This window comes from Malus domestica, chromosome 06, assembly GCF_042453785.1.
Source record: "Malus domestica chromosome 06, GDT2T_hap1".
NCBI classification, from domain to species: Eukaryota; Viridiplantae; Streptophyta; class Magnoliopsida; order Rosales; family Rosaceae; genus Malus; species Malus domestica.
The window spans coordinates 20683285-20706763 of record NC_091666.1 but is presented as its reverse complement, the minus strand read 5'-3'; the positions used below and the strand labels follow the sequence as shown (position 1 = coordinate 20706763).

Below are 23479 nucleotides of genomic sequence, written 5' to 3'. Positions count from 1 at the left end.
CTCGTTTAAATAATCACTTTGTGGTTAGGGCTCCTAAAGTATATACCATGTCTTGCACACCAAGTAACCGATCCAACTTTTCGATTAAAACGTTTAATGTAATTTTGTAATATATCTATCATTCTTCATAAGAAACAGATTCCCTGGTAGGGAATATGATACTTCAATTTATCACCAGTGCTTCCTCCTGTAAAAGCACACCTGGACTTGAACATTATCAATTGGCAGGCTCTCTTCTGGAAAATTGCATGCTGCAACACTGCCTGGACCCTGGTCGGCCAGAGCCTCACACGGCTGAGGAACAACGCGGCTTGAAATCCCGGCACCATCAGTGCAGTTCCACGGTAATTTCTTCACATTCTTTGCCAGTGTAATCGTAACATTCGATATGCAAATCCCTGTAAACGGATCACCAGGGATCCCCTCCAACTCAGCTGCCATTGTCACATTCTCAGCAACCATGTCATGATAATTTATGTTCTGGATCACAGGAAGAGCATTTGGATTGTAGCCGTTATCTGCATGGGATCCGTAGTTTCCTGTCATCCAAAATGCCCATTTCATAGTTTTCATAGTCATTCCTCTCACGTATATGTCTTCCACAAATCCTCCTCTTCCCACAGCAGTCTTGATTCGAACTCCCGACTCCAAGTTGATGGCAACAATGTCCGCTGTCCTCTCATCTTGGATTCCACCTGACATCTCACTTCCAAGTGCAATCACCGCACTGCATGGAGAAATGCACGTCAGCCGTCTAATCACAAGCTGTTTCGTGGGCATCCTGAAAGCAATTCCATACTCGTCCCAACCGCTTTTTACTGCTATACAATCGTCCCCAGAGACAATGTAGCAGTCCTCGATTCGGGTATTAGTGCAAGAATCTGCACAAAAACAAACCGTTATCAGCCTTTGTTATCGGCATGATATTGATGGCAAGTTCAGAAGCACTTATACTAGCAATAAAAAACTTTTAAGAAAAGTGCTTACCGGGGTTGATCCCATCTGTGTTTGGAGATGTCACTGGGGCAAGGATTGTAATGCTTTGAACAAGAACATTGCTGCATTTTAAACATCTTTGATTAGAAAAGTGCTTATTACCTCTTTCACCAGTTCTTACAACATAAAACATAAAAAAAAAAAAACATAAAAAAATTTGGAGAAATAGGGAAAGAAACCAGCTGTAAATAGGATGAACATTCCATGATGGAGAATTAACCAAAGTGAGATTGGAAATCTGGATGTTTTCGGAGTACATAATTTCAATCAGGTACGGTCGGGTGTAATTTAACTGTCCCTTTTTGAATTTCTGCCACCATACTTCACCTTGGCCATCAATGGTGCCATTGTCACCTGGTATAAAAATGTACCTTTCTGTTATACTCGGCAAATTTCAACAACTTTCTGTATAGTATAAATATAATTCATAATTTGATTCAATTTCGTGGTTGTTTTACCTGTTATTACAACATCAGTGAGATTGGTTCCAAATATCAGACTGATGAATCTTGCACCATCTGTGTTGTCCCTTCCTCAGACCGTAAGACGGAATCAATCACCGGCCATTCACTCTCATCCTATGACAATTGTGAAGATACAAGAAATGAAACCCAGAAAAAACGTTATCATTGTCAAATTCTGAAAGCCTTAGAATATGTGACACAAAAATGATGATACACAAACTGAAATGTGTCCTCACTTCCAGAATCTCACTTTGCACATTTTTCTTGAGTTGGTTTAAAAGAAAATGACTTTCGTACCATTTTTTTCTAACTACGCATTCAGCATTCTCGTCCTTTTCATAGGCTTAAAATTGAATAAATCAAACGGCAAAAATGAAAGTATGAGTGCAAAAGGATATAATGGTTGTGCGAAATAAAATCACTACCCTATGACAATAAAATATTGTGCTTAAAATGCTGGACAACAAAATAAAAGTGTAAATAGCACGACAAACTCAGAAAGTGCGAATAAGAGTTGCCTAAAGTCTGCACAAGATCTAAAAATCAACTTCAGTTTGAAGGTCATTTTGGGCTTTGACTCTCTTCCTCTCTCACCACATTCGTCCTGCATGCTGTCACGGATTTACTCTGTTCTTCTTTGTTCCTTTTGTCCTTTTTCCCGCAAACCAACTAATAGATGTAAAAAGAATTTACAGAACTACAATGGAATGTGAGTAACAACAAGAATGCCTTTTGGATTTAGTTTAATTGACAATACTCCATTTTAATTATATTTACAACACGCTTGCTTACTTGAAATAAGAGAAGTTATAAATCAAAACATTGTAATAAGAGAGTGAAGAAATGAGAATGAGATCAACTGCTCTTTTATCAATACAATTCCTAATATTTATACATTGAGCTACATATGCTTTTTTTCTATTTATTTTGTATGCGTTAGTAAACGCAGTTAAGATTGCATCCCAAATCCAAGAGAACTTCATTCCAAATGAAAAAGTCAAGCACTTCTCGAATTGACATTTGAGTCTTTCTACACACAAAAACTAATATAATGAACATAAGGACACTCTTTGACAGCCAGCAATGCTGACACCAACAAATGTTCATAGCAACATGATTTTTTTGCACAACACTAACAAGGCTACTAGAAACAGCGAAGTAAACTCAAGAGAAGTGATAATACGCCGGCACAAAATTAAAATACTCAAACTCGTAAGTAAATAGACCATTGAGACATTTACTGACGAAAATACTAAAACAAAATGTAGATCTGCAACAATCCATGAAAAGAGGATGGGGGAAAGCGAGAAGAGGAAGAGGGGCTGCTACCAGCCTCAAGCCAGATTAAGGGGTTGCTGGCTATGAATTCCAAAGATCTAGGGTTTTGATAGGGGAAGGAGTGAGCAGCTAGGGTCCAGTATTATGATTAATGAATATGCAACTTACACAATAATCAAAATTGTTCATTTTTTATTACGATTCAAGATCATACATGTTAAAAAATGATCAAATTAAGATCGTTTATTCATCTATATATGTATCAAATAAATAGACAATTTTAATGTCGTGATTTCATATATATTTTTTGCTAGTATACATAGAATATGAGTGTGCTACGTTTTAGATTGTTTGAGGCCATCATTGTTCTCATGGTCGGTTTCCATCCATATAGAAAAAAGTTAAAGCACATTTGTGTTACAGAATTCTAAAAATGGAAGTTGAAGCAAGGCCAATATGGAGGTCTAAAAGATATGAATATGATAACCTAATAATGGGGGTATAAACAGAACGCACAGTGCGCACATATAGAAAGCATTCCAATTTTTTCGTTGTTATTTATGGCTGAGATTCATCCTCTTCTCTCCCTTCCTATCGAGAAAGTTGGTTCACTTCATCCCCCACCTTGTTTATAGACCTGAGAATGGACAGAACCCTAAAACACTGGCGGTATTATAATTGTACATGGTAGTAAGTAGTGCACTACTTCCTCCATTTGCTTGAAAAATGCTAAGGGTATTTCTCATACGTAAGTGCATGACTCATATACGTTGTGAGCTTCTAATCAAATGTATGCAAGCTTGGAAGTCGCCTACTTGCGCATGAATGATTGATCGAAGCACAATTTCTATTTGATTATGCCAGTGATTGCTAAAACTACGCATTTGATACATTGTATATATTTAGTCAATGTTCTTTTCAAATATTGATTTTGAGATTATAGAATATCAACAATAGTATTTGACAAAAAAGATTAATAAAATATCTCTAAAAAAAAAAAAAAAAAAAAAGAAAAAATTGATAACGTGCCAAATTTTATAAATTATTTTGTCAAATAATGTATATTAATATTTCAATATCATAATTCCTTGTATACATACCATGTAAAGTGAAAATTCTATATTATACAATATATAGGATGCAACATTACGCTGTGTGACTGAATTTTAACAGTCTCAATCTAACAGTTCAAACACGGTTGCATTGCATCTTAAGATTGAATGTGAGAGATAGGGAATCCCAAAATGAAAGTGGTAGTGCTTGGTGGGGCACAAAAACAAATGGGATTGTTACCCTTACATGAGACCCACTGTGCTTTAAGACCATCTCCAATGGTTGGGCTAAAAGCCAAATATTTTAGCCCGAAAAATTTAGCTTTTAGCCTAGAAATGGTTTTTCTGCTCTAACCGTTCTAGCTTAAAATTTTAGCCCGAGATTATTAAAGAATGAACTTAGACTATTTTTTTGTTAAATTATTTAAAAATAAATAAATATGTAGATTATCGTAAATTAATTTTATGAATATTTTAATCTAAAAAAAATTTAAATTCCGATAAATATTGAAAAATTTAAATTCTCTTTCTGGGATAAATTTTGGGGGGAATCTGGCATTGGTTTAGCATTTAGCCCAAATTTTCCCCTTGGGTTGGAGTGGGTTTGGAGGGAAATTTTGGGGGATAATTTAGCTTTTAGCTCACCATTGGAGTTGGTCTAAGGCCACCAATTAGAAAACTAAAAAGAAAAGAACTTGATCATGGGGATCGTTGGTTGATTTTGACGTGTTTGATTGGGATCCATAATTTTATATACATAGTACCTTGTGCTACAAAAAAAAAAAGTCTCGTCTCGTTCCACGCATAAATATTGTACCAAACAACAGACGGAACATGGTTATTTAGTCATTTTAATCTTTTGGTTCCGTTTCATCCATGCGCTACCAAACGCAGAACAAAACAACCATCCCGTTCCCTCCTGCGCATACCAAACATAACACGGAACATCCGTCCCGTCCCATCTCGTCTACGTACCAAACGGTACATGTCAGAACTTGTATTGTCAGTATATGCATGCATAATCTACCCGTGACTTGATCAATGGCCAGCCCTTCACGGGCACTGCTTAAGTAGTGGTGGGAAGCAAAACTTAGCCAATCCCTCTTTTATGTAATCATAAATTATCAGCATATGCACCAACTTTTCTCTGTTCCTGGGCTTGATTGTAGCCAAAATCTTATCACCATTTTATTTTCTGAAACTCAAAATTCATTCTGGAATTCAATTTTGATCACAGTTTGCCATCTGAAACTTGAAAATCGTCTCTATAAAACTCAAAATTCTCTCAACATTGCCTTAGTTGTGTTAGTTTCTTATGTGGGTTTAATTTGCATGAGCCAGACTAATCAATTTCGTTTTACCTTTTTCATCTCTTCAATTTCTTTTAAATGAAATATTCTCTGATTATTGAATGTTGACGCATAATGAAGATTTATAATCAAATTTATTGTATATGTGGCATAGTTTTATTGGGTATTGAGTCTCATATATGTTTTAGGAGGCGACCTATAAGTTTCAGGGAGAAGAGAGTCCACAAGTCAAAGTGGAACGAATTTTGAGTTTCAAAGAGTAAAGTGGTGACTATTAAGTTACAGGGGCAAAGTGAAATTAAAATAGAGTTTGAGGGGGCGTAACTGAAAATAAGCCTTTTATTTATGGGGTACTATGATCTAATCAATGGCAGATCTAGAATTAACATTGGGTAGTCCCAATATAATTTTCTAAAATATTTAGTCGAAAATAACATAGAAAAATTAAGCGAAACTATAATCTATTCATTAATAATTATGGTACAAACAACATTACAGACAACAATATCTGTCCATGACGAGGTTTCATATATTTTGAATGAAAAATCTTGATTTGCAGATCTAAAAGGTTTCATCAGTATACATAAGGCTGGTTCGGTATGGGATACCGAACCGAAACTCTTATCCCGATTCCCAAACCGAAGTTTTCAGGAATCCTAATTTCAAGACCGATCCCAAACCAAATTTTCGAGAATCCCAAATTTCGGGATTTCGAGACAAATCGGGAATCCCGAATAAAATTCACACAAAATTGCTGGCAGACTGCTACAATTGTATCTGATATGCATCTGTAAAACTTAAGACACCCAAATTCCCAATCCAATTTAATCTGCAGAAACTAATTGCATCTGCATAATTTAATCATCTCAAAAGAAACTAAAGCATGAAACTTGCAACAATCATAACAAATCATCATAAAACATTGCAGCCAACCAAGATGCTAACTTCTTTGAGAATAAAAATATAGCCCATCCAAACATCCAAGTAAATGAAATTAAGATATAAACCACGTAATTTCACATAAATTTTCTTTGCAAAAACATCCACTAAAATCTGTTCATCACAATTCGAGCCCTGATGCGAAAATTATCTTAACACACAAATTTAACTCTCTTTTGACAATTGTAGTACAAGTATAAGTAGGGATCGTTCTGGACCGGGGATTAGGAGGGCTTGCTAATAACCTCTAAACTGACTCAAAAACATAAAACTAAACTTAAAAATACTTAACAAGACTCACAAGACTCAAAGCAAACTTAAAATACTCAAAACAGCTTAGAACAACTAAATAAACTTAAACTAGACACTAGGAATGACTTTGGACAAAAATTGACTTTTACTTGAATCAAAACATTTAAAAACATAAATTAAAACAGATTCTAACTAATTAGACACACTAAAGTAAAGGGGGATTGAGTTTTGGACGAAGTTGAAACAAACAAACAAGTATGAAAAACTAGACAGATTGTAAAACAAATTTGAGAAATAAGATGATGGATGGGATAGCTAGAGGCTTTTTCTCCACACATGACATGTATGCAAATAACTCGATTTCCAGTTACTACTTCATTGAATTATGAACGACAATACTCCAAATTAACCGTGACATCACTAGTTAACTCTCAGATTTTCCTTGTTTTATTGGATTGGATGACATCATTCGACAACCCAAAACATTTTTCTAAAGTTCCCTACATGACATCATAATAGAGATACAATCAAAGATCATTACGTTTAATGAAAATCATAAGCATTGACAAGGCACTTGCAACTATGACATCATGTCACTCATGCTAGGAATTGAACTTAACGCGATCGTTTATAAGCGACCTTCACTACATGTGAATATAAGTTTGTAACGATTATGTGAAACTTCCTTATATTCTAGCAACATTTTTATGCATGCCAATTAAGTGTCAACCCTTAATTAACAAATACAAATAAGTTATCAATCAAATAGTTAAGCCAATTACATTCACAATTCAAGAGTTCATAGTTGGAATTTATCAAATTATATTACACACATAATCATGGCTTTGAAATCACCCCTAGCCAAGAGGGGTTTAGCCACTCATATTTACAACAAAACGAAAGGAAATGAATTTAAACATTAGAAACAAAAGAAAGAAAACACCTAAACGCTCCAACGATCCAAGTTGGACAGCAAGCACGTCCAAACACTTTCCTTCCCTTCCTTTGCTACGACATAAGGTGTTGGTGAGTGTTTGAAGGTTTGTTTGTATGGAGGAATGGATGTGAAGATGAATGGATGTGTTTGGATGAAGGTTGTGTTGAAATGGGAGTGAATGATCTAACCAAGTATGAACTAAATTTATGTTACACACACTTCCTTTTATAGAGGAAGTGCATGGCAATGGAGGGGAACATGGAGTGGTGTAGCAATTGAGTGCAATGATGCATGAAATATGAAATGATGGAGGGAACAAGGAATGGTGTAGCAATTAAGTGCAATGATTCAATGTAATGATGCATAAAATCTGAAATAATGGAGGGAACAAGGAATGGTGTAGCAATTGAGTGCAATGATTCAATGTAATGATGCATGAATCTAAAATGATGGAGGGAACAAGGAATGGTGTAGCAATTGAGTGCAATGAGTTGTGTTTGAAATGATTCAAAGGTGAAAGTGAAGTGATGATGCAAAGCATAGGGGGTAAAATGGAGTGGTGTTGCAGCTAGGGAACATGAATGATTGTGCACATGGTAGAGAAAGGAAAGGGAGGTGGAATGATGCAACAAATGAGTCAATGGAGGGAGCATGGATGATGATGCACGGCATAGGAATCCAAAGGGAGTGCAATGGTGGTGCACGACAATGATGAAAAGGTGAATGGTGGAGTGACACCCCTTTGTGGCTGAGCTATTTGTTGTTTTTACATTAATTCTTCTTTCTCTTTAACACATTCCTAGCCTCTTTAGTCTTCAATTTCGTCCATCCACCTTGCTCCATGCATGTGCTATTCATTCCAAGCCTAAAACTGCTCCAAAATGCACCAAAATGCATCTTATTGCTTCATAAGGCATATGGACCTACAAACACACGAAAATAGTTTAAAATACATAATTAACTAAGAAATAACAACATAAATGCATGGGAACAAGCTAACTCAGTCGCATAAATATGAGCTCAAATTCCCCCACACTTAGCTTTTGTTAATCCTCGAGCAAAACAAAACAAAAGAAACAAACAAAACACAACCTAGATCTTCCAACATTTGCCTCAGAGATTTTTAATGAAACATGACATGTTAAAAATCATCATTCCCACAGATTTTGGTCATCTTTACACTTGAGCACATACTTAATCATAGTCACCACTTTCTAGTTCACAATTAACCAATTAAAACAATGTTTTGAATGTAGTAACATGCCTTAGAGAATTTTCTCAATTCCTTACAAGATACTCTCTATTTTCACACACATTTTCTGACTACACACCCTACATTAGTATATGTGAGAAGATTGATGTAAACATGAAAGACTATGACTCACATATGTTATAATAAAGAAAGCAATTTTCTGGAGTTATTAAGCATGTTTAGATATGATCTCATGAATGGAATGCTACTACTTAGATGCGAGAACCAGTGACACCATATGCTCATACCAATTTCGAACTCCACAAATTGAAGCACACAACACTCAAGATTAAAGTCAAGGGTTGTAACAGGGCTTGGGGGTAATGGCTAACAAAGAAAGGATAGGGATAACAAACGTTCTTAAAGTGATAGCAAGCAAAGCAATGAAATAGACACTTGGAAATCACTTTGGAATGCAGAATCAACTTTTAAATGCAAAGGGAAGATTCATGCAACACTTAGGGCCGAATTCAATGCTTTGGACCTTTTTTTTTTAACAAACAACAGTTTAGAGCTCTTTTTCATACTCTTTTCAATTCTTTTTTTCTTTTCACTCTTTTTTTTTCTTTGCTACCCGTGCCTTATTAAGGACTTTGGCACACACATACACAAGAATCACTTCCTCCACACTTGCTTTCTGCAATACATTGATAAAAAAAAGGAGTTCATTTTAAGTCATGCTTTATTATGCTTCAAGAATAAGGGTATGGATGGTCCTAAAACTAGGCTAGGTAAGGATAGTGTGGGTTAACAAAGAATATAGGCTTAACAAGGTTCAACGGGGTTAAACTTAAACACATAATGAAATAGGGGCACGGCAATTTGGCTTTGGTGGTCACTACACAACTTCATCTTGAATATGTGTTATACAAATCAATAGCATGCTTTGAATGAAATAGGCATGAGTTATAGCATTTGGAACTAAATGATGAAACGCCTTCTAAGTAGCAACCAAGCAAAGAATAATGAGACCATGCAACGACTTTAGAAAACAATGGTGCACAGATTATTAACTCTCCAAATAAATGTTTAGGCTCAAGTATCACAAGGTTGTACCGTTCATTTGAGTTCCTTCATTCAAGCATGTTACAAAAACTGATTTTTCCTTTATGATTGCATGTGAATTCATAAATTATAACCACAACCAAGCATACACCAAAGAGTAAATCAAATTTTCATCCATGTTTATAACTCTCTTTAACAGTCATGTAATTAAAAACCAAATCCTCATCATTGTGTTGGAAGGTACCCTAAGACACAAATAAACACACAAAAACAACTCTTTTTGGGTTTTTCAAAACAATTTTTCAAATTTTTATGAGATTTTCGGATTTTTATGTCAAAACACACTAAAACACTTCAAAACAGCTTAAAAATACTTACAAACAGCAAGGAACAACACTAGAAGTAATGGGTGATAAACTTCTATGAATTTTATGCAAAACAACTTGGTTATCCCCCCACACTTAAATCAAACATTGTCCTCAATGTTTCAAGCATAAACTCACACAAAAACAAGCAAACAAACAAACAACGAATAAACATGACAAGTATAGCAAAGTAAACACCAGACAGAGTAGAGTTTAAGAATGCAAATCTGGTTTTGGAGATAGATGATCTTGTTGACTTTCCACATCTTTGATCTCGAACTGGTTTGGAATTCTGAGTGAGGAATATTAGAGTTCCTTGGTTGTGCAGTTTGCATTCTTCTCTGCTTGTTTCTTCTGCATGGCAGGTAGGCACGAGGTAGAGGTGATGGTCTGTTTCTTTCTTCAATCTTTCCAAGTGCCGACCATTTGCTTTCTTTTTCCTTGTCCCTAGCTGAGGATGAATTAGCACATTGTCTCCACATGCTTCGAGGTATCATTTTCACTTCCATTATCTGTTCCCCAGGCAGATGTGGTAGACGAAGAGGAAGCATATGATGTTGAAGATGAGTACTCGAGAGCAAGGCTAGGTAAGCAATCATGAAAGGGTTCCAGGCAGTTGGTTCCAGATCGGAAGATTGATACCAAGTGCTGGCTGATTGCTTTCTTTCTCCTTGTCCCGCAGATGAAAACAACGACAAGGAGAAGGACATGGAGAAAGCATGATATGACATACTTTTGCTTTCAACCTTCATGATATGAAATACTTTTTCTTTGGATGAGTTGTTTGCAGAGGTACCCCAAGGAATAAGGAACACTGAGTGACTCGAGAGACTTCGTTGGGAAGGCATTCTCGGAGATGAAGAAATGTTATGTATGTCTGCCTTGCAATGGAGGGTGAATGTTGACATTTATAGGAATTAATAACCGGTACTATTCTTTCACTCTTGTCGGCAACCGTTGGATGATTTAATAGTAAACTTCACGTGCCTTCTACTTCACAAGAAATCTTCGACAGATTACCCGTAATTTTCGTAAGGCTGAGTGTGCATGTGACAGGCGCTGACACGTCTGGAAAAGCAAGTGCCTCTTCGATATCTGGAATCGGCGCTTCGACAAACTGCCTGTGATTTCCGTAAAGCTGAGTGTGCATGTGACAGATGCTGACATGTCTGGAAAAGCAGATGCCTCTCCGATTTTTGAGCTTGCCTCTTCGAGTTCTGAGCTCGCCTCTTCGAGTTCTGAGCTCCGTTGAGTGCAGAGGTTACATGTGACAAGTGCGGACAAATCTGGAAAAGAAGATTGGCCTGTGGTTTCTGAGCAAGCCCAACTTTTGAGAAAGCTAGCGCCTCTTCGATTTTTGAATTAGCCTCTTCGATTTCTGAGCTTACCTCTTCGATCTCTGAAATCCCGTCGAGTGCTGGTTTTTATAGAGGCGCGCAGTACGTTTCAAAGCACACTTGAATTTCTGCCTGTAGAAACTCCTTTCTTGCACTTCTACGATCTTGACTTGTCCAACCTCCTCTTTCTTCAACACCTTTGAAAATGTCTGGCCCCTTCGACCGTCGTTTTGACTTGAACCTTGGTGAAGAAGCAGCCATGCCTTCTTCAGACAACATATGGCGCCCATCCTTCATATCCCCTACTGGTCCTCTTACCGTTAGGGATTCGGTGATGAAGAATGATATGACCGCTGCGGTGGTGGCCCGAAACCTTGTTACTCCCAAAGATAACAGACTGCTTTCCAAACGGTCTGATGAGTTGGCTGTTAAGGATTTTCTGGCTCTCAGTGTGCAGTGTGCAGGTTCTGTGTCTAATATGGCCCAACGCCTATTTGCTTGAGCCCGTCAAGTTGAATCATTGGCGGCTGAAGTGATGAGTCTCAAACAGGAGATTAGAGGGCTTAAGCATGAGAATAAACAGTTGCACAAGCTCGCACATAATTATGCTACAAACATGAAGATGAAGATTGACCAGATAGAGGAATCTGATGGTCAGATTTTACTTGATCATTAGAGGTTTGTGGGTTTGTTCCAACAGCATTTGCCTTCGTCTTCTGGGGCTGTACCGTGTAATAAAGCTCCAAATGATCAACCTCCGATGCCTCCTCCTTCTAGGGCTTCGTCGACTACTGAGACTTCTTTTAAGCAGCCTTTGTGAAGGCTTCCTTTTGTATTTTCTGCTTAATGTTCCTTTTTTTTTCATGAAAATGAATGTAAAAATACCTTGCATATCTGTCAATGTTTCAAAAATAAACCCACACCAAAAATAATTAAACAAGCAACAAATAAAAATGACAATCATGGCAAAATAAAATTGCAGAAAAGGGAAGGTTTTTAGGAAAGCAAAACCAATCGTGGAGCAATTAAAAAATCTTCCTTATTTGAGTACATGGGTTGCCTCCCAAGAAGCGCTTGCTTTAACGTCTTCCAGCCGGACGATACCTCCATTTAAGCTTGAATAGGGTCCACGGCATGGAGGGGTATGTCCTCTACGGCATACTCCTCAAAATACTCATACATTGGCTCTATGAATGGAAGGGGATAGTAATCCTTCCCGATTGGGGCGTTGAGCATCCTTAAGTCAATGTAATCATTCCCACCAGCTTGGATTTGATTGGGGACCTGCACCATACAAGGTAACAACCTATTAGTTGAAATGGGAATCGAAATTGGAATAGGTGGTTTACCAATGTGTTGCAATGAAATGGCAGCACTGTTAACAGATTTTCCAAATGTGCTTTCGGCCAGATTATGCATTTGGAGGTTAGTGGTGTGTTCTTTGTGCTCCACTCCAATTTCCTCTTCGTTGGTGGTTGGAAATTCATCCTTCTTGGTTGGTGCTGAAGGTTCTTATCCTATGTTTTCAACTACATCAATGGCAAAACAAGAACAAACATTAGTAAGATTCACATTAGATTCAAGAATTTTAAAGTGAATCATATCACCACCAAATGCCATTGTTAATGCTCCCTTGGCCACATCAATCTTAGTTTAAGCTATTTTCATGAAAGGTCGTCCAAGTAAGATTAATGGTGGTGGAGAGTGGGCTGCATCCTCCATGTCAAGCACATAGAAATCTACAGGAAAAATCAAATGGTCTACCTGCACCAAAACATCCTCCAAAACTCCTTTCGGGTAGGCATTAGATCAATTGGCTAGTTGAATAACAACACCATCATGTTTAAGCTCTCCTAGATTCATAGATGCATAAACAGAATATGGCATGACATTAATTAATGCACCTAGATCTAGCATATCATGTTCAAACCTCGTATTTCCAATAACACAAGGGATAGTGAAACTACCTGGATCTTTGCATTTGGGTGGCAGCTTCCTTTGCAACATTGCAGAGACATTCACATTCACATGTACCACCTCTTTCTCCCAAATCCGGTTCCTTGTTGTGCAAAGCTTCTTTAAAAACTTAGCGTACTTCGGGATTTGTTTAATGGCATCTAAGAGTGGAATATTGACTTGTACTTTTCTGAATGTTTCAAGGATGTATTTTTCACTTTCTTCATTCTGTGTTTGCATGAATCTGCGAGGGAAAGGTGCATTTGGTGGAATAACGTTAGAATTAACCGAATTGGAACCTTTCTTACCTGTGGTGGACAAGTTGGATGGATTAGGGAGTGTAGGAGTGCAAGGCAAGGTTGTTTCCTTCCTTGCCGTGGGTGCGTGTTGGACATCCTCATCTTGTTGCAGCTTCTCGTCCTCCGTTTGGGCAGATTTTGATGGTTGGGGGTCCGTTCCAACTTCTTTTCCACTTCTCAAGGTAATGGCCTTTACGGATTCAAATCCTCCCCTTGAATTCACAATGGTTGTGCTAGGCAGTTTGCCTTGCTCTTTGATTTGCCCCATGAACTTCGCCATTTGGCCCATTTGTTTCTTCAATTCATCCACCTCCTTAGCTTGATTGAGCATTGTTTTATTTTGATTTTGCTGCCCCTGCACTAAGGAAGTTAGTAATTGAACAATTTGATCATTATCCATGGATGTACCTAAATTGGTTTGGGTAGATTGTGGTTAGACTTGAGTTGGTACATATGGCCTTTGATACATCCCAGGGGTTTGTGGCCGAAATCCTCCTTGTTGGGCAGATTGTTGTGGTTCTCTCCACTTAAAATTTGGATGATCTCTCCACCCTGGATTGTAAGTGTTGGAGTAGGGGTCATTATGTTGCTGATTGTGGCCTTGAAAACCCACGACATTAGATTCCCACCCTTCATTCTCAATCAATTGAGGGCACTTATCCGTGAGATGTCCTTGCATTAAGCACACGCCACAAGTAGCTACACTTTGTACCGTTGGTATTTCAACCACCTGTGAAAGAAGTGTAGTAGGATTAGCCATTTGATTTTTAAGTTCGGAAATAACACTTATCTCATTAACATGTTGCTGCCGTGGGATGTCTATTTGACCAACGCCTTCATATTGTTGAGCATTCAATGCTGGTTAGCAATTAAGGTCTTGGCAGCCATGGGTGTTTTGTCCACCAAAGCTCTTCCCGCTGAGGCGTCTAGCATTTGGCGTTCAATTGGTAGAAGCTCTTCGTAGAAATATTGAAGAAAAAGCTCTTCCTTCATTTGATGCTGTGGACATGAAGCAATAAAGGTTTTAAAACGTTCATAGTAAGTGGGAAATGATTCACCTTGGTTTTGCTGAATGCCACTAATCCTTTTGCGTAGTAGAATGACTCGAGAAGTTGGGAAAAACTTCTCAAAAAATGCCCGTTTCATACTCTCCCATGATGTGACAGTTCTGGGGCTAGTTCATACAACCAATCTTTAGCCTTTTCCAAGAGAGAAAAGGGAAAAGCCTTCATTTTCAGAATGCTCCCATCAACATTCACAGGGGTCATGCTCGAACAAACAACCTCGAACTCCTTCAAATGTTTATTAGGATCTTCCATGGACAACCCATGGAACTTAGGAATATGGTGCAATAAACTGGACTTTAATTCGAACTCATCGGTCTTTCCTTGGGCAGCCACGGGGTATTGAATGCAAAGTGGTGCGACATTGTCCAATCCCGAAGTAGAAAGCTCCTTGATTGATCGATTGTCTGCTGCCATGTCTTGTACTTTTAAAAAATCTGAGCCGGTTGAGATGGTTGGGGTTCTTGTTGATTCCTTGCTCGTCTCAAAGTTCGTTCAAAATCGATGTCAAAGTCAAGGATGTGCTTATGAACAGGTTGATAACTTCGAGCCATAAACCACCTAAAATAAGAAAACAAGTAAAGTCATCAACTAGGAACAAAAACACATGAAAATAAACAAAAAGAAATAACAAGGGATTAGCAAAGTTGCTAATCCCCGGCAACGGCGCCAAAAACTTGATGCGAAAATTATCTTAACACACAAATTTAACCCTCTTTTGACAATTGTAGTACAAGTATAAGTAGGGATCGTTCTGGACCGGGGATTATGAGGGCTTGCTAATAACCTCTAAACTGACTCAAAAACATAAAACTAAACTTAAAAATACTTAACAAGACTCACAAGACTCAAAGCAAACTTAAAATACTCAAAACAGCTTAGAACAACTAAATAAACTTAAACTAGACACTAGGAATGACTTTGGACGAAAATTGACTTTTACTTGAATCAAAACATTTAAAAACATAAATTAAAACAGATTCTAACTAATTAGACACACTAAAGTAAAACAGGATTGAGTTTTGGATGAAGTTGAAACAAACAAACAAGTATGAAAAACCAGACAGATTGTAAAACAAATTTGAGAAATAAGATGATGGATGAGATAGCTAGAGGCTTTTTTTCCGCACATGACATGTATGCAAATAACTCGATTTCCAGTTACTACTTCATTGAATTATGAACGACACTGCTCCAAATTAACCGTGACATCACTAGTTAACTCTCAGATTTTCCTTGTTTTATTGGATTGGATGACATCATTCGACAACCCAAAACATTCTTCTAAAGTTCCCTACATGACATCATAATAGAGATACAATCAAAGATCATTACGTTTAATGAAAATCATAAGCATTGACAAAGCACTTGCAACTATGACACCATGTCACTCATGCTAGGAATTGAACTTAATGCGATCGTTTATAAGCGACCTTCACTACATGTGAATATAAGTTTGTAAAGATTATGTGAAATTTCCTTATATTCTAGCAACGGATTTATGCATGCCAATTAAATGTCGACCCTTAATTAACAAATACAAATAAGTTATCAATCAAATAGTTAAGCCAATTGCATTCACGATTCAAGAGTTCATAGCTGGAATTTATCAAATTATATTGCACACATAATCATGGCTTTGAAATCACCCCTAGCCAAGAAGGGTTTTAGCCACTCATATTTACAACAAAATGAAAGGAAATGAATTTAAACATTAGAAACAAAAGAAAGAAAACACCTAAACGTTCCAACGATCCAAGTTGGACAGCAAGCACGTCCAAGCACTTTCCTTCCCTTCCTTTGCTATGACACAAGGTGTTGGTGAGTGTTTGAAGGTTTGTTTGTATGGAGGAATGGATGTGAAGATGAATGAATGTGTTTGGATGAAGGTTATGTTGAAATGAGAGTGAATGATCTAACCAAGTATGAACTAAATTTATGTTACACACACTTCCTTTTATAGAGGAAGGGCATGGCAATGGTGCGGAACATGGAGTGGTGTAGCAATTGAGTGCGATGATGCATGAAATGATGCATGAATCTGAAATGATGGAAGGAACAAGGAATGGTGTAGAAATTGAGTGCAATGATTCAATGTAATGATGCATGAAATCTGAAATGATGGAGGGAACAAGGAATGGTGTAGCAATTGAGTGCAATGAGTGGTGTTTGAAATGATTCAAAGGTGAAAGTGAAGTGATGATGCAAAGCATAGGGGTAAAATGGAGTGGTGTTGCAGCTATGGAACATGAATGATTGTGCACATGGTAGAGAAAGGAAAGGGAGGTGGAATGATACAACAAATGAGTCAATGGAGGGAACATGGATGATGATGCACGTCATAGGAATCCAAAGGGAGTGCAATGGTGGTGCACGACAATGATGGAAAGGTGAATGGTGGAGTGACACCCCTTTGTGGCTGAGCTCTTTGTCCTTTTTACATTAATTCTTCTTTCTCTTTAACACATTCCTAGCCTCTTTAGTCTTCAATTTCGTCCATCCACCTTGATCCATGCATGTGCTATTCATTCCAAGCCCAAAGCTGCTCCAAAATGCACCAAAATGCATCTTATTGCTTCATAAGGCCTATGGACCTACAAACACACAAAAATAGCTTAAAATACATAATTAACTAAGAAATAACAACATAAATGCATGAGAACAAGCTAACTCAGTCGCATAAATATGCTTCTATCAAGCCCCCAATTTGAAACCCTAACCTTAGTCGAAACCCGAGCCTCTAATTCAAGACCCTAAGCCCTAATTCGAAACCTTAACCTTATTCGAAACCCACATAAAGAATTGGAAGTGTGGATGAAGCCGTGAGGTGTGGTGGTGGCCGGAGCGGAGAGAGTTCGTTAAAGTGAGACACTGAGGGTGGTGGCTATTGAGCTTCGAATTCAAGGAGAGACAGAGAGAATCTGAGACTGAGTGAAGGGACAAAGATGAGAAATGAGAGAGAGAGAGAGAGAGAGAGTAGGGATATGTCGGCTCTAGTTTGAATTGAGTTGAAGGAAGGTGGCTTCTGCCTTTGTGGGTTGCAGATAGAGATAATTCGAGAGAGAGAGAGTGAATGTTGAATTATGTAGATAGCAATATAGCACCCATGTGCTTTGATAATAGGCCATATACATATTCCAACGTATATTATATCGGGTTTAAACTTTAAAGTTCGGTTTGGGATTATAATACCGAAATATTTTAAAGTTTGAGACCGATCCCATACCGAACAATTCGGGATCGGTTTGGTTTCGGTACAAAACAATTTCAGGATTTTTTATTTAGGTTTTTTTCGGTTCGGTTTCGGTATGGTTTGGGATTTTCGGTTTTTTTTTTCCACCCCTAAGCATACATCTCATCTCAAATATTAGGAGGATAATCTTTCATCAGATTGGAACTATATAAGATTGGAGTGAAACTATCCAGAATAGAATTGTCCAAACTAATCGACAATGATTTTTGTTTCTAATATTGTTCCATATTTCTAATTTCTACATATCAATTAAATATATATATATATATATATATATATCAATGAAGTTAAAAAAATTATATATGAACTAACCAAGATATGATCAAATCAATATAAAAAAAAAAATCAGAAATTACATCCCAATAACCATAGCATTAATTATAATCTAATTTAAATTCAAAATTTCTATAAAAGAACACATCAATTTTAATTTGGGAATTGAAGATTAAGTAGTTGTGGAGATAGGTGTACCAGGTGGTGGTGGTGAAGAGGAGTGAGGTGGACCAGTGGTGGTGGTTTGGTGGGGATCCATGGGGGTTAGGAGTAAGTAAATAGTTGAAATTTGGGAATTAGGGGCCTGTAAAGAACAATTTGGAATGAGTGATATTAAGTCTCGTGTAGAGAAAGAGACAGGAGAGCCTTACGTGGAGCTTGGTAAATAGTTTGTTTTTATGTTTTTTACTGACTTGGCTCAAAACAATATCGTTTGGTCAAGTCATTTTAAAAAACAATATCATGGATGATCAGTAGAATTGCATGTGAAGAATAAGAATAAGAATGCTGAAATAGCATGTTTTTTACCGAATTAGCAAGCTCCATGTAAGGCTCCTCCTCCTACTCCTCATAGGCAATTCTTATTCTTCATTAAAAAACATGCTAAATTAGCCTACATGCCGCTACTCCCTCCACCATCTAACTTGCTGCCCAAACCGTTGGGTAGTCCTCCGAGGTCTTCACATGCAATTCTTCGAGTTGAAAGGTCCCGAGTCCTTGAATGGATCCTCCCTTAGATCTAAGCCCAAAACTTTGAATTGTTGGATTTAGTCCAGTTATCCCGTTTTCAACTTTAATTAAATTTCTTGATTTTTGCACTTTTACTCAAATTTTAATTGAATATTTAAATATGAAAATCTGACCAATTTCATGAAAAATAAGAAAATTTATATGTCATCATATGATACTTATATCATAGGTTGATAAAATACATTTAACGTGTGATACATGTATCTATGAAAATAAATAATATTCTACCAATCATCCATGAAAATAGTACAAAAAATGGCATCTCCCATACATTTATAAATCCATATCTCCCACACATTTATAAATTCATAGATTAGGTAGCACAGTTAACCTCGTGAGATAGAAGAAAAAATTGAGATACGAATTAGGAGGAAGAAAAAAGAGAAATAATATTTAGGGCAAAAGACTGTTTACTATCTTCATGTTTCGTGGTTTTCAACATTTAGTACATTAAGTTTTTTTCGTCTCAGAGTCGTACCTAAACTGTAAATTTTGGGACAGTCTCATACATCCGTTAGTCAAACTGTTAAGTCTTCCATTAACTGTGATGTGGCGCCTATGTGGACAATGACTGAGCGTCATGTGTCATCCACGTGGAAATTAAAATATATATATTTATTTATTTAAAAAAAAAAAAAAAACTTTCACCTTCCCCAAATCCCACCCGTGCCCACCCTCCCATCACCCACCTCTTCGTCTTCAACAAATCCCACCCTCCTATCACCATCTTTGGCTCCACGCTTAAGAAGAAGAAGAAGAAGAAGAAGAAGGAAGAACAAAAAAAACAAAAAGAAAACCCAGAAGAAGAAGAAGAAGAAGAAGAAGAAGAAGAAGGAAGAGAAAGAAGAGAGAGAGAAAAAAAAGAAGAGGGAACCCAGTTCGTTGCCCCAAGGAAGAAGAAGAAGAAGGAGGAGGAAGAAGAATGAAATAAAAAAATAAAAAATAAAAAAAAACAAGAAAACCAAACCCAGTTCGTCCACCCCCCCTAAAAAAAAACCCAACCCCCTGCAACCCAGAAGAACCAGAAGAAGAAGAAGAAGAAAAAGGAGGAGGAAGAAGAAAAAAAATAGAAAACCGAACCCAACTCGTCCACCCCCCAAAACCCAACCCCCTGCAACCCAGAAGAAGAAGAAGAAAGAGGAGGAGGAGGAAGAAGAAGGAAAAAAAAAAAAAACGAACCCAGTTCGTCCACCCTTCCAAAACCTAACCCCCTGCAACCCAAAAGAATGAGAAGAAGGAGGAGGAAGAAAAAAAAAACAAAAAAAAAAAAGGGAACCAGTTCGTCCCCTTAAGGAAGAAGAAGAAGGAAAAGTTTTTTCAAAAAGTTTTGGCCGGAAAAAAATTGTATGTACATGTTTGTGGGAAAAAACATTTGGGCGGGAAAGTTTTTTTTTGAATTTTTTTTTTCACTGAAATCCCTTCTCTAAAAGAAAAAAAAAATCCATATGGACCCACGTGGCGCCCATTCATTGTCCCGCCACGTCACAATTAACGGGAGACTTAACAATTTGACTAACGGATGTATGAGACTGTTCCAAAATTTACACTTTAGGTACGACTTTGAGACGAAAAAAAACTTGATGCACTAAATGTTGAAAACCACAAAACTTCAGGGTAGTAAACAGAGTTTAACCCTAATATTTAATTTTAACATTTAATTCTAAAATTGAGTAAGAGATATAATTGTTATAAACTTCTTATTTAAGTGTGATTGTGTAAATCCTAGATTAGATTTGATACTATTTATTCTTCCCTATTAGGACTTGTATTCTTTGGAGGAGAAGGATTTTTCCCTCCCTTATTACTAAAAATAAAGGCACTGCGTAGGGGGAATAACACATTCTCTACACAACCCTACAAACACATCTTTCTCTCTATTCTTTCTCTATGCTGCCGGCCCCTCTCTTTTTGTCAGATAAAACAAGCCACAACACGTTATCAGCACGCTCATATTGCAGCACTTAGGAATATGACGTGGAAGTTTTCTGCATCAAGCCAGTTCATCAATATCATCACACAATCAGATTTTTTCAATACAACGATTTTTATCTTGATATTTTTGATGCCCTGATAGCATCAACATTCACCATAATGCATGACCCAACTTTACGTTTTTTTTTCAAATTTTAGATTCTATATAAATTGTGTATACATTATATCCATAATTGTTGAATTATGTAAATTTGATATTGCTATAAATTGCATCAAATATATGTCCATGCATTGAATTATTTGATTGAATATGCATGCAATTGAATTAAATTTATAATATGGAATTAAGAAAACAATTAAAATAAGGGTTTCTCACAAAACCCATCCCGTCACATTGTGAGCCGTTGGTTTTCAAGTCGCACCACGTCAAGCCGCCATCACCAGTCCTACAGCCTACGTGATTGGCCGAGCTGCAAGTTACAAAGCCGAGAGCCAGCAGCTTTCTCTCTCTTTGAAAACCAAAACGACGTCGTCCATGGCGTCATCTCCAAACCCACACTTGCCCAAAACGCCCAAAACGCCAAAAACGCCAAAACGCCAACATAGGCATGGTAGGGGCGGCTAGAAGCCACCTTATCAAGGTCAACAGAGCCAAGGCCCATCCAAGGGAGGAAATTGAGCCTAGAAGCGCCCTAACCTAGCTCCCAAGGCCCTAAACTTCAAGAATAAAGGCAAAGCACCTGAAACTATGGATGTAGACATGTGCTACTGTTGTGGTTCTAAGGACCATTGGTTCGGTGTTTGCCGTGCTCCCCAGAAGGTTGTAGATGTATATCATTCTCGTCTTAAGAAGTTTGAATCAAACTTTATGCAAGTGGATAAACCAAAGAGTACTAAGATGGAGGTTTCTGACTTTCAAGAGGCTATTACCCCTATGGAAGATTAGAATCTTAGACATAAACAATTTAATTAAATTTTAGGACAATGGGGTTGAATTACACATAGTGGCAGAACCCCCCTTGTTTTTGGTTTAAGTTTGAACAGTTTCCCTTTATGTTTGGATTATTTGTTGGTGATTTGTTTTTGGATATTAAGTTTTTTTAATTACCATCCTTGAATACTTAAATTATTTTGAATGGATATTTGTTATTAGAACTTTTATGCATAGATTCAAATTAATTTTTATTTCTAGGTATGACTAGTGGGAAAGTTAGTTGTTTGGTAGATAGTGCAACCACACACACTGTTTTACGTGAACGCATCCATTTCAGTAACTTCATACCTAAGAATGCACCTCTGACAACCCTCTTAGGCCCAACCTGATCGAAGGATACGGTAAGACACGTATAATGTTGTCTAATGGTACAATCTTGACCATTGCTGAGGCATTTTATTCCCCACGTTCTGGAAGAACGTTGTAGAGTTTCAAGCACATTAGAGATAATAATTATCACGTTGAAACCTATGTAGAAAATGGAGTTGAATTTCTGTGCATCACTTCCTACGAATATGGCCAGAAGTGTATTATAGAGAAGATGGAGCTTATCCCGAGTGGTCTGTATACTACGATCATGCGCCCTATAGAAAGCCACTATATGGCCGGCATACCTCTGGCACCGTGCACAAAATTACTCTTTGGCATGATCGTTTGGGACACCCTAGATGAATAGTGATGCACCGTATTCTCAAATCATCACACGGACATCCATTAACCCGAAGTTTAGGTTCGATTCAAGGAATCGCATGTCAAACCTGCTCCATAAGAAAGCTTATTATTAAGCCTTCTCATGACAAGATTTGGTCGAATCCTCATACTTTTCTACAAAGGATTCAGATGGGACATTTATGGACCAATTCACCTTCCCTGCAGACCATTTAGATATTTTATGGTTTTGGTTGATGCTTCCACACGTTGGTCACACGTGTGCTTGTTATCCACAAGGAATGATGCATTATCCAATCTGTTGGCTCAAGTTATCAAGCTCATGGCTCACCACCCTGATTATCCAATTAGATCTATTTGATTTGATAATGCAGGAGAATTCACATCTAAAACTTTTGATGACTATTGCATGTTGGTTGGGGTTGAAGTTGAACATCCAGTGCCTCATGTTCAAACCCAGAACTGCTTGGCAGAGATATTCATCTAGTGCTTACAAATGATTGCTCGATCATTGATCATACATACCAAGCTCCCGATCATTGCTTAGGGCCATGCAATATTGCACGCAACCATGTTGGTCCGCCTGAGGCCTGTTGCGACCTAACCATATAGCGCCCTTCAGTTGGTTAGTGGATACGAACCTGACATATCGCATCTGCATATTTTTTGTTGTGCAATTTATGTGCCGATTTCGCCACCATACATACAAAAATAGGGCCTCACTGAAGGATGAGAATCTTTGTCGGATATGATTTTCCTTCAATCATTCATTACTTAGAACCTTTGATAGACGATCTGTTTACCACTCGTTTCGCGAATTATCACTTCTATGAGACAGTATTCCCGTTGTTAGGAGGAGATAAGAACATCAACGTTTCTGAAGAACAACACAAATTATCGTGGACGAATCCCACTTTGTCTTATTTAGATCCTTGCGTTGCTCAGTCTGAAACTGAAGTGCAACGCATATTAGATCTTCGGAATGTAGCTCAAAGCATGCCAGATGCTTTCACCGATCTAGCACGGTGACAAGATCGCATATTCCAGTTGCGTATGTGCCTGCAAAGATGAATGCACCAAATGTATGACAGACTTCATTCCT

The 23479-nt window shown here is 37.5% G+C and overlaps 1 pseudogene; it reads right to left on the bottom strand.

Moving 5' to 3' along the window:
* Positions 1 to 171: 171 nt before the first annotated feature.
* LOC114825458 (probable polygalacturonase) lies at positions 172 to 13842 on the bottom strand (annotated as a pseudogene).
* Positions 13843 to 23479: the final 9637 nt, after the last annotated feature.